At 39.5% G+C, this 13,703-nt stretch overlaps 1 pseudogene; it reads right to left on the bottom strand.

Moving 5' to 3' along the window:
• LOC121892417 lies at nt 1–13,274 on the bottom strand (annotated as a pseudogene).
• Nucleotides 13,275–13,703: the final 429 nt, after the last annotated feature.

The following is a 13,703-nucleotide window of genomic DNA, read 5'->3' as shown; positions in this document are numbered from 1 at the left end:
CACATTTACACATGAATTTAATAAAAAACAGTTTACAATCATTTTTTAAAGAACAAATAAATCTGTTTGCTTTGACAGTCCAACATTATTATTCTCCATTTGTGGCGATGTTGTTGGAATGAGGTCAGGCCTACAGCATCATCTCTGCATCCTCCACAGAGGCCTCGCTCATCTCCTCAGACAGCTCCTCTTCATCCTCTTCCTCGACACCCTCATCCTCCTCAGCTGCTCTCTTCATGCCCCTCTGCTTGGACAGGGCCACGGCATAACGAATGTTGTACATGTTAAAGTCACACCTGAACACAGAAAATACACATGCAAAATTACTGACTTAACATGAATCGGTTTGAATTTGGGTTTCGAGATTCTCTGTGGACACTTGTATTGTAACATGACGGCATTCAAGGAACAGAAAGAGGAAAGTGTATAAAAAAATATTTATTAAATGTTTTGACATTGCTAAAGATCTTTGTAAGTGTAGGAAAATTGTGCAAATGTAAAATATTGACACTTACAGTTTGGACATATTGTCAAAGTGTCTCTGGATGCTCTTCTGCAGCGCCTGCAGGGTGGGCAGTACGGCTCCTGACCTGCACAGCAAACATCATCAAGTAGAGTCAATCAATCAAGTTTACTTAAAATCTTGTGCCAAAGATCTTGTGCCACATTATAATTTAAAACAGATGCATAAAAACTAATAAAGGACTGGAAACAGACCTGTTCTTGAGTTTCTGTCCATACAGCATGAGCAGGCTCTGGGCCCAGGTCATGTAGAACTGCAGGTGACCCGACTTCTCCAAGCACGCCGCCACAAAGCCCAGCAACTTCTCAACGTAAATGTCCGGAAGAGAACCACAAACCACTCGGACTGGAAAACACACACACACCCCCAATCCATATTGTACAAGGATTTTCAGCTTCAAATACACAGTAACGTTATTTTACATTTAACTACGACACCAGGAGGCGCTGCATTGTGGGAAAGATGGTCACTCACTCTGATCATGCGGCACCGTTTCCAGCACTTCCTGCTTGAGGGCTTTTTCATTGAGTCTGAACGCCAGAACGATGGCCGACACCCAATCCTGGAGCCGCAGCTGCTTGCGTATGCTGGCCGGCGTCACATCAAGGTCGAGGTCATAGGGGTCAAAGACTAGAGATCCATCAAGGGAGTAGACCAGCAGGCCCTCGGTGGTGGTGGCGGCCCAGCTACGACCTGAGAGAAGGAAGAGGGAACTACTTTATTTACCAGCTGACAGCAGACATTCCCCTCAAAGGCTCCATCGTCTTCTTAACATGAAAATAAATTAAATTTTAAGTGTGTAATGTGAACAGTATGTGTTTTTATTTCCTTGATGTTTATAAATCCTTTAGTTTCCCCCCTCATCTAAATTCCTGAGCTTCTTCAACTTAATTTTAGACCATATTTGAAGATTTTTGTTGATGCACATTATGTTTTATTGTGAGAGCTGCTAGGCAACTTTATGACTGTACCTAGAAGTATGATAGGTGACCAGGCCAAAAATTAAAATATTTGGACTGTTTTTGCTGAATTAAAATGTTCAGAACTAACAAACATTTCCAAAACTGTAAGGAAAGCCATCTAATTTTATAACATATCATTTTTTTCTCCTCAGTCAGATTTTACTCCTGAATATTTGTTCAAAACACTTGGTGATGCCAACTTCTCTGCATGAGGAAAAAAAAAAACCTCTCACTTGTAATTCTGTTACCTACCAGTAGGGGAGAAACGCAGCGAGCTGACTCTGATGTCTGGCTTGAAGTGTCGGGAACTCATATCACCTTTAAAGAGACACACAGAGAGAAAACAACAGTGAGCACAGGGAGTGAAGTGATGCAACATCAACAGAGATTGAGGGAACACGATCTGAAGACCTTAAGCAACAAAAAAGTGTCTTTAATTGAACACTTTGTTGAAAATATGTCTATTTAAGGAGAAAAACCAAAGTGACTAACAAATAAACCACTGCTGTTGGGTGAAAAAGATAGTAATAATAATGATACTTATAATAAAGATAATGATTGTTTTTCTTTATGAAAGCTCGTCTGACTGTTGAAGGACACTTCGCACCTCTCCTGACTCCAGGGAGGCTGATGTTGACGCTGTCTCCGTCTCCAGCTCCCTCATCCACCAGCGCCAGGCTGCCGAACTCTGTCATCTTCCGTCGGTCCAGGAACTCCTGAAGGCAAAACAGGACCACAGTCTCTGGTCATGTACATTTGCAACTGAAAAATATTCTTCTATCTTTTTAAATTACTTTTTTTTTTACCAGGATACTATCTATTTCTACATTTGAAAGCACTAACAAGTCCTTCTAACTGAACAAAGTTTCAGATTTCATGATGCATTGCTCTAAAAGCTGTGGCTGAGCTGAATGTGAGGCCTTACCTCCATGGCATCGAAGGACAGGTTGCAAGAGATCTCAAACTTCTTCATGAGCATCTGCTCCTTGACGTTGTAGATGCAGACAAACTTGGACTGGCCTCCTGCCAAAATAGACTCCCCGTCCGCAGAGTAGCACAGCGACGTGAAGGACCTGATAGACAGCAAAGATGACACATAACCTAAATCATAAATCCTACAAATGAAACATTTCCTCCATGGTTTGGACCAGAGGAAATAAACTGTGAGAGAACTGCAGACAGAGGGTGTGATCCTGCCCACTCACTTGCCCTTGGCTGACTGCTTGGCTGTGATTTTATCGGTCTCTTTGCGGCCCATCTGCAGGTCGTGGCGTCCAGCCACCGAGCCGCTTTGTGTGGCTGTGTGGGGGTTCCAGAAAGAGATCTCACCATTCAGAGTGGCCACGGCCAACTCTTGACCGTCAGGGCGGTAAGTCACTGACAGGCCTGAGAAAAACATGGAAAGAGGTGTGTGTTTGGTCACGTTAAGCAGAGTTACACACACATTACACACACATTATTCTGAATAGCTTTAGTCTTTGTGTTAATTATTTCAAAACATAAAGAGCCTTGAAATTCTCAAAATAAGTTTGGATACTTTTAGAAACTTTCTACAAATGCACAGGAATCAAACAAAACCTGAGAAAAAAAATGTTTATAACCACTTTAAAGAATAATTTAAATCTTTACAAATTCATGTGCTTCTACCAATCATTATTTACCATCAGAGTATAGGGGAAGTGTTTCCTTGACCTGCCAGCTGTCCATCATGTCCCACAGCCGGATGGTGCGATCCCACAAGGCTCTGGCCAAGATGGACTGGACTGGACTGGACTGAAGCACAGGCAGCTGACTGGACCCTCATGGCCCCCAAGGACCTAGTCACCCACAGGGAGGAAGGAGACGAGGTCAATAAGAACATATTTATACCGAAGCCAAGTTTTTTTTTATTACATTTCACTGAAAAAAATGTCATTATGTGCCTACCTCCAGCAGTCTGCCTGTCTGCATGGACCAGAGGAAGATCTCAAAGGAATCCTGGGCTCCTGCGCTCACCAGCTCTCCACTGACATCTACTGCGAGGGAGGAGAACTGCGCAGGACGAAGCAACGTGAACGTCCAGAAGTTTCGGTATCTGTAATGAATATATGCACACACAAACTCCTTCATACATATACTGCTAAGTTACAGATTCATATATTACATCCTCATGCTCATTCTCCATCTCTATCAAACTTTGGAAGCGAACCAGCTTCACTGTAAGTTCACCTGTGCAGGTCGAACGCTCGGACCATCCCGTCCAGAGAAGCGCTGACGATGACGAAGCCGCTGGAGGTGAAGGTGACGTTGGTGACGCTGCTGGTGTGCTCTGTGAAGGTGACGAAGCAAAGGCCGCTGTTAGTGTTCCACACTTTGACCTGCGGAAATGAAACCACAGTTTGATGTCAGATACAAACACGCTGAAATCAAAGCACAGGGTTGTTTTTTGGTTTTGAAATACAATGAAAGCAATTTAAAGTCTGGTGAAGTTACATGAAAATTAAAATGTTGAATCATTTATGACATCAGTGTAGATGCAAAAAATACATAACTGTCTGTCAAGAGACAAGACTGACTGAAACATTTCTCTATTCCTGTTTGAGAGTTTTCATCCTCACAGATTCAAACATAATGGAAATTAAGTCACTAATTTTGATTTTTTGACATTTTTACATGAGTCCTGGTGTTTTTCATGCTCATTTTAGCCTTGCAACAAACTAACTTTTCCTTTTCCAGGTTTCAATTTGGTTTATTATTGAAGCTGAGAAAAAAAACTGTGACCTACCTTGAAATATGCTTCATGTAACTTACATCTTGTGGTTTTTATTCCACAAGAATGTAATGAGAGCTTCTTAACAACAACAAAAAAGTGTGGATATATGTAAAACAAAATGAAACAATCATTTATTTCTAGACTTGTATTTTTATTTCTTTTTTTTCTAAGCTCTTACAATCATTATATTATTTCTCCCTTTTTTCAACAACTGCATATAAATTGAGAAAAATGCTGCATTTGGAAGATGTGGAGCACTCACTTAGCCATCGTCGCCTCCTGTTACGATATACTGTCCATCAGGTGAGTAAGCCAGCGAGGCCACGTTGTTAAAGTGTCCCTGCTGCTTGAAGACGTACAACTCGCTCTGCCACTCCCACACCAGCAGCTGACCCATCCCTGAAACACACAAATATCCACAAATATCCCAGAACAATAAAATACTTCTATTTTAAATTTTACCAGCACTGGTATGCTGCCCAAGAGGCTTAACTGTTTCCTGTTTTGAAAATGAGATCTAATCATTTCATTTGGAGAGAAATAGCCTCTTGTGTGCTGTAGACTGTGAATGTATTATTCTACAGTATTATTGTGCGAGAGGATGTGGACAGATCTATGGGTGTGGCAGGAATCACTCCAGGGTGTCTGATCAGAACATTAATTTTGTGGTGTTCAGGTGAGAGTGTGGAAAAAAGGAGATGCAGAGTCCAGGTCTAAGGTTTAGGCTGTTTATCTAAAGGTGTGTGATTCTGTAACAATAAACACACAGTACAGACTGATTAGCGATCGAAAATCTAGCATATCAACCTAAACTAGACAGACATCTGCCCAGATAACAGGTAACATACAGAGATAAAGGCTGGTAATGTTTGTGTAATAAGCTAGTAAATATAAATAAAATATTAGCTAATATCATAAAATATTAGCAAACAGTGAATTAGCAAACTGCACAACATATGAATGAGTCACTGTAACAGTTACTAATAAACAAGCATTCAGTGTATAAGGATATAAAAATATAAAAATAATGACAGAAATGCACTGAAATGATAGTCTGAATACAGTTACACAACTCAGACTATTACAAGCTAGCAGCTAACTCTGAATCACGTCATGTAAACAGACAGAAAAACCACAACTAACTCTATAAAATACACTCGTGGCTAAATACAAACACCAACTGCGTGTAACATAAACATGAGCGAATATTAAACTCACGTTGACGCACACACTCAGGGAAATGTCCGTTATACGTCACCGTGACCCGAGGTAGGATCAGCTTTGACGTCACCTGCAGGTCTCACTCACTGCTGCGTTCGCGTGCACGCGCAGTGCGGGCACACCGAGCTCACGCGTACAGAGCATGATCAGACACAGGAGATATCAGGGGGAAATATGAACAGCCACATGACCTTTTTTACAATTATGTTTTCAGTATCTTTGGATCCCATATGGCCTGATAAAATAGTAAATTAAATGTTTCAAAATATATCAGAATTTCTACATAATCCATCTGGGTTCCCTTCATATTCTAACAGAGAATGCAAATGTGTTTCATGCTAAAAGTCACATGGCTGACATTAATAATGAAAACATTCATGTACAGTAATAATTCATTTCATGCTTTACTAATATTGACATGAATGGGTGATTTCAAAAGATATTAATGTACATATTTCTCTCCTCTGACCATGCTGGTCCATCTGTTTCTCTTTTTGTTGCCTTTAATCCACTGATGTTTTATTGCTGTGCTATCTACCATGGCTACTATGTACAGTATGAGCATTTCTTTCTTTCCACAGGATTTGATAAGCTGTTGCAACATGTACTGTATATGTGCAAAGCCACACACACACTAACACTTTATTTACAATTTCCTTGCACAATGAAAACTGTAACTGAAATGTAAGTTATATTAACAGACAGGGAGCCCAAATTAACTCACTATGACAACGCTAAACATGTTTATGGTCTGTAATGTAATACAGTGAATGATGAGTATCAGTTTGTGAGTGTATGTGTGCGTTTATGAATTGAATTACGACAATGATGAGGTCTATTTGAGTTTGTGCACGTTTTCGTGTGTATACAGTACTGTGCAAAAGTTTTAGGCACTAAAAGTAAAGTGAGAATGCTTACAAAAATATTGCTATAAATTGTTTTCATTTATCAATGAACACCTTACAAAGTTGAGTAAACAGCAGAAACCTAAATGAAATCAATATTTGTTGTGAGCAGCTTTGCCTTTAAAACAGCAGCAGTTCTCCTCGGTTCACCTTAACACAGTTTTTCATGGTAACTTGCAGGTAGGTTGTTGTAACCATCTTGGAGAAAGATGTTCTTCTGTGGATTTATTATTTAGGCCGTCTCAGGTGCTTCTTCATGTAATCCCAGACTGACTCCATGATATTGAGATCAGGGCTCTGTGGGGACCATACCACACTATCTGTTGCAGGACTCATCATTCTTCTTGTTGCTGAAAATAGTTCTTTATGACTCTAGCTGTATGTTTGGGGTCATTGTCATGTCATGAATAAATTTGGGACCGATCAGACACCTCCCTGATGGTATTGCATAATGCATAAGAATCTAAACATCTAGGGTGCCTAAAACTTTTGCATAGTACTGTATGTGTTTGAGAGACTTTGTGACAGAGAAATGAAAATAAGTGTGTTGATGTCCATGTTGTAAAAGGAAACAGCATCATAATGCATGATTTGAATTAACATGGCACCATAAGGAACGTACTGCATGTGAGTGTGTGAAGAAGAAAGAGGCGGCATCAGATCTCACCTTATTTAATAAACATGGAACCAGATTTGTATTTCTGCATCTTTTGTGTGTGTGAGAGAGTCATTATGATTAAATATAAATGTTACTAGATTTGTGTGTGTGTGAGGGAGAGAGAAAGAAATTAAAAAAAAAAAAAATTGAATAATCATGAAACCAGATTGAAAGCAGCCACTCTGTCTCACAGCTCTGTAATCACTAAATGTCGTTTGGGAAGTGACCGTAAGCACTTTAAACCACCGACGTGTTTCACAATCAGACCAATGAATAAGAGATTTGAGTTTTAAATGCCTACATTTTACATTTAAAAGAAGTGGAGATGTGGGACTGTGGAAAGTAGATAAAACAAATGAATGTTGCTCTGCTTTTCTGATTGAAGTTGACGTCCTTTCTTACAGCAACAGATACAAAAGCAGATGCTGGAGTGTCAGACTTCATAACAGCAGTGATGGTGTTACTGTTTACAGATCAGGTGGGATTAGGGACAGCAGCGTTTAATGTCACTGAGGTTTAAATTGAATTTATATTACTGACTACACAACTTGTTTAAAAAGAGAGCATGAAAGAGAAAAGACTGCAAATGGACCAGAGAGAGTGCAAGAGAAACAAACTGATCTCTAACTTTATTTAACAATATACAGTTTAAGGGAAGACAGTGTATTTATATGCACGTTTAAGCCTAATAATCCCTTTTCATGTATGAAATTTCATCCTGCACTCATATAACAGTGATGATATAGACTGCCCACTCCTGCACTTGATAGAGTAAATACATGTTGTGCTGCAGCATTTGGGCCTCCTGTTGCTGGAGTCTTTATCACTTGTAATTGAAACTGAAGTCATGTGATGTTCTTGGTATTTTTTGTGGATATTTTGTGTTGGTTTTAACAATCTGCATGATGTTTTTAGGGATCTTTTTAAAGATAGAGATATAGAAAGAAAGAAGAAAGACACACACATACACTCACTCAGTAATAGACCCTGCAGGATGTGAAAATATAATCATAAATAGTTTTATCTCCTCATTTATCCTCTTTTTTTTTTTTTTTTTTTTTTGCAAGTAATTGAATGTGAATTTGACACCAGCCAGCAGCTGGACAGATGTTGAGTGGGACACCTCTCCCTCCCTAATAACCACAGCAGGGGAAACACTCATACATGTAGACACACACATGCCAGAGCAGCAGGTGGCTTCCTGTAACAGCGTCACTGTTCTTGTTCAATGCTGCGTCGACACTGGATGTACAACACAGGGATTAACATGAGATGCATTTTCAGTTTTTCCTTTTCAGTCCATCGTATAATTATCAATCAATATTTTTTTAGCACTTTTTCTGATATTGAGAAAACATTTCATTTCTCTCTCAGATTGTTTTCTCTCTTTTATCGTGTCCGTATGGGCAAGATGAACATTTCCTAAAGCAACAGCCACCTGTGAATGTACATGAAGGTAAAGGAGTTGTAGATTCATTGCTTCTACATTTGAGCCGCAGCTCTTTATATAGACTGTGTGTGTGTGTGTGTGTGTGTGTGGCTGCAGTTTTTCATGGGGTGAGGCACTGAGTCGTCTGTTTCTGCTTCAGTGAAACTCTGTAGCTGAAGCTGCCACCACCAAGACATTATAGGCCATAGAAAGACTGTGTGTGCATCTCTTATCAGTATTGAAGGGCATCATTTCCACTGGGGATGGGGAGGACATGACCCTCTCACTTCCCAGTTGTGTCCGTACATTTGCACTTTTACAGTTTGAGTCACTTTGTGGACATTTATTTTTTTGCCATTGGTTTCTCCTCTCAGGCTACACACAGGCTGCCTGAAGGCCTGGACATGCTTGACACCAACAAGTATGCAAACATGTTTATTACTTAGTAGCTTTTGTGTATCGTCATACTGGAAGGTCTGGTGATAAGCCTGACATCATAGAGACCAGTGAAATGTAATAATCACACTAACGGGGATGATGGTGAACACTTTCAGACAAACTCTCCTACATGACATTTCTTGTCTCACTAAGTTTTTTTTATGAAAAGTGACAGAAATGAAATGATGAATGAAAAAGAGGACCTTAAGAGAGCGGTTCAAATCCTGCAATGTGTCTCATCTCTGCACACCTGGCCGACCGCTGCATGAAATGGACATGCTCGTCAGATTGTCAGTTTCAGTAACTTAAATAATTGTGGGACGCAGCCCCCACAATCCCATAATCAGCAAGGTGTGGCAGGAGAGGGTTTCAGACACCATGACGATGTGATTCCATAAATCCTGATTTGTACAGATGTTTGGGGCCACCTGACAGGACCCGACACAACTTAGGCCCCTCAACAAGTTTTAGAAAAAAAGTCAGCAGCTGTTTGTGTTCTTCCTTGTGTGTGTGACTGTGTACGTTTGTGCATCGACACAGTCCTGTGCACGTCCTCGCAGCAGCTTCAATATCTTGTGACATGGAAGGGCTTGAAAGGAAAGAGAGGATGGAGCAAAAGAAGGAGAGAAAGAGAAGGTGAGAGAGATGAGAGAGGTTAGGGATTGATTATTGATCGCTGTGGAGTTGTCAGGAGGCCGAGGAAAGATGGAGGAACACAGGCTATTTTCCTCTCATTCATCGACTGACAGCACAGAGAGGTTGGTGGAGAGAGAGCACTGCACAAAAGATTCATGTCATTCCTCCTTCGCTTACCCTCTCTCTCTTTTTTCTGTCGGTTTTGTTCGGATCTCATTTTCCTCCTTGTGTTTAGAAATATTGAATTAAGAATGAAGATGAGACAAAAGAAAACAACAAGGGAGGATGAAAGGAAAGAAAAAATGGACAGAAGGAAGGAAAAGCACACTCATATGCACATAAGCAGTATTTACTTTACTACTAAACAGAGCAAATCAGCAGGAAGAAAAGACTTTCCAGTTTCCAATTCACAAATCAAACAAGCGCTCATTAAAACCTCGTCGTCTCCAGTCGTCCCACAACTCACTCCAACAAATTCCACTTCATGGAAACACACACATTTCACCCCGAGACAGAAACCAAACGTAATCCTATGATTCATTTCAATTCAAATAACACAAATCCAAGAGAGTCTTATTAATGATCGCAGTGAATGTAGCCCACAGATTTCTTCATCCATTTATCAGTGTGAGGATGAGTGTGTGTGTGTGTGTTTCTTTTTACATGCATGCATACGTTACGCACATAGAGTGTAAGCTCACTCGAGGGGTGACATATTTTAGAAAATAATTTATTCTGAAAGAACAAATGGACAACACAGTGTGAGTCGGCTGATGCTCCGTGGCTTTACTGATTTTACGTTAACTGCAAACTGAACTTAGTTGGAAAAACACAACAGCAATGTAAAACAAGAACAATACAATATCAAAATCACTGTATAATATTAAAATTTCAATATTTCAAAATACAGTAATCATGCATAAACTAGATATTTCCATTTAAAATCAATAGGCTAATAGAATCACACACACACACACACACACACACACACACACACACACACACACACACATATATATATACATATATACATATATATATATATATATATATATATATATATATATATATATATATATAAAGAGAGAGAGAGAGAGAGAGAGAGACCAGTGAAATGTAATAATCACACAAATGGGGATGATGGTGAACACTTTCAGACGAACTCTCCTACATGACATGTCTTGTATGGAGTGAGATTTGTCCCATGATTTGTGAGAACACAACGACAATCTGTGTGTAAACGTGTAATCTGTAAATATAAACACCTTCCACAAATACAGAAAACAGATTTGTAAACTCACAAAAATATTATGCAAATATAAAACGGATCTTCAAATACACAAACAAATTTCACAAATAAAAAAAATATCTGTGAACACATTAAATTAATTTAGAAAATAAATGAAATGCATTTGTGATTATCTTCCTAATGTAGAAGGGTTAGTCTCGCCTTCACCTCACTTTTACCTGCCTCGCACCGCGTAGTCACTTTTACCTGGCTGGTCACGGCCACTTATGTCACTTCCCCTTTTCGTTAGTATGTTACTTTCCACATAAGGGAAACGCCAACAGCGCAATCAGGTCCCATTCAATTACCATCCGGGCACATTATAAATACTCATTGAATACACACACACGGAGAAGTGTTCTCCTGTCGCGTGTGGCAGAGTGATATAGTCCTCGGTGACCAGCTGGCAGACAGGGAGTTCGGCCTCTCTGTTCGAGGTGCAGGCAACCCCAGCTTTTGAACACTCAGATCCGCAGGAGACAGATTTCACCTGTAGACGTAGGCACTAATAGTTGTTGTTGTTTCCTGTGTAGTGTTGTATTGAGTTGTATCGAATTATTATGGTAGAGGTAGGATGAAACAATTAAGCATATCATATTGAAGGTCACGGTTGGATATTTGGGATTTTTTATTTTTATTTTTTTCTTTTCTTTTAGGATTGTTTGTTACTGTTTTGCCTATAGTTTTTTTTCTCTTTCCTTTTGTTTCTTTTGCTTAGTTATATTTAGTGTTTTTTGCCTTCTTTGGTTTAGTATATTTTAACTGATTGGAGGATTGGTTGATTTGTGTTATCAGACGAATCCACTACGCCTGAAGGACCCCGTCAGGTGTATTCATGCTGTTTCTGTGCCCCTTTATTTAGCTTGAGATACCCGGGCTGTACTGTGTGGGGGCTCAAGCCGTATGGGTTGTTGTGCCCCTGCATGCAGATAAGTATTACACGGCACCTAGGGGTGTTAGTTTGGTGTGTGTGTGTGTGTTTGCAGTGGTGGCAGTGCTGCGTAAGCACATGGTGATATAGTCGTGGGAAAAAGCGGTTATCCTGTAACAGTCAGCCTGGCTTGTTAATCATATGTTTTTTTCCTTTTAGAATGATCGTGAGGGTGTGTGAGGTATTTTAAACTCTTAAATACCTATTTAGCAGATATTAACTTTATTATATTAATAAATTGGTCTCTGGTTGTATTACAACATTACTGTCATTTTTTAAAATTGATCCTTTTTAAATAAATTTTGGTACAATTGTACTTGAAGCCACGTCTCTGTTTACTTACTTTACACTTATCTTGTGTGTGTTGACCTGTATAGAGTACGTGGTCTTGGGCGAAGCCCAGGTTAAGGTGGGATTGGCCTTACCCTCCAGTGGGGCAGGTCACAATAACATTTACAACTTTCCAACAGGCATTTGTGAACTCAGTTTTTATTTTTTGAAACAAACTTTCCGCCGGTCCGACCGAAAATCCAATCGTATCACTCGGTCATTTTCGGATAGCACGTGATCGCCTGCTGCTGACGTTATTTACGCAGTTCAAAGGAAGAACACGCAGTCTTTCTATGAGCTGTCTTATTTGTTTTTGTTTTTTTTTTAATAATCAATCAGCAATAAGTAACGTGTATTCATTGTTCGGTGTTAATGTCATACAGTGAGTATTAGAGTGTTTTTATTTGTTCTATGTATATTTTCTAGCTCACACACTCGTATACATTTCTGTTTGAGTGTGAAAGGCACCAGGATGTTTGTGAGCAACGTTCAGCTCTCTGAAGCGATGGTTTGGCTGCTTCTTCAGTTGGCACTTATCAGCCACCTCATCCTTTGTTTGTCATTTATTCTTTCAGATGGGTAAAAGTCACAAAGCACTTCACATCTTATTAGTAGTGTAGCCTTACTAATGTAGCTGCGATGTCTGTGTGAACCGCACTGTGATGAATTGTTAAATAATGCCTCGTAACAGGGAATACCAAGTCAACCCCATGTTTTTACCCACTGGATGTATTTACTGTTGTGTTGTGGTTACCAACAGCACAATAACAACAACACACGGTGAGTTTGTACTTTGCACAGCTGCTCCTGAGAATACTCCTCGATGTCTGTCAGTGGAAAAATGACATAAAAATAAAATAAAATATTCCTGGGCGATGGAGGAAATATTCACATCCTTTGCTTAATAGCATGCAAGTATTATAGCAAAATGTACTTAAAATATGTAAAGTAAATGTTCTCATGCAGAAAAATGGCCATTGTGAATGTTATAATATCATATCATCTATAAGTGGTGCATTAATTAAACTTCACTGTTTTAGTTGAGTTTAGTAGTTTAGAGAGAGAGAGGTGAGGATATTCAGGCAGAAAGGTATTAACAGTGCAGAAATTGTCCTACACATAAACAGCGTACCTGCTACCTCCAGCTGTACCAGCTCTCGGGGAAGCTGTGACACAGCAGAACTGGTGGTCCTGAGCCCATTTCAACGTAATGAGTCCTCACACCAGGCTGAGACACAGAGGAATTATCATATCTGAACGCTCAAACATAAAACTTAAATATCAAAAGTAAAAGTGCTTGTTATACAGAAGAATGCCCTCTGTGATCCACATCATCAAAAATATTGGTGAAATATTGGATAATTTGACCTCTTTAGGCCTTTAACATTCATTTCAGTGAAAACTATCTGATAAGTTTAGAGAGGAAATCACTCTTTGTGAACTGATAACAACTCATAGATATCTGAAACATGACAAGGAGCTGAAAGTAGACACCACTTTATAGAAGTCACAAGCTGAAAAGCTTGGAAACCACTGGTTTAATCTTGAACACTGCATTGTGTTTTATATACAGTATATGTAGGCTACTTCAACCTTAATCTGAAAAGTAAAAAGTTGATACTCAAGTAAG

Source organism: Thunnus maccoyii, chromosome 24 (genome assembly GCF_910596095.1).
Source record: "Thunnus maccoyii chromosome 24, fThuMac1.1, whole genome shotgun sequence".
NCBI classification, from domain to species: domain Eukaryota; kingdom Metazoa; phylum Chordata; class Actinopteri; order Scombriformes; family Scombridae; genus Thunnus; species Thunnus maccoyii.
This window is presented reverse-complemented; position numbering and strand designations above follow the sequence as displayed.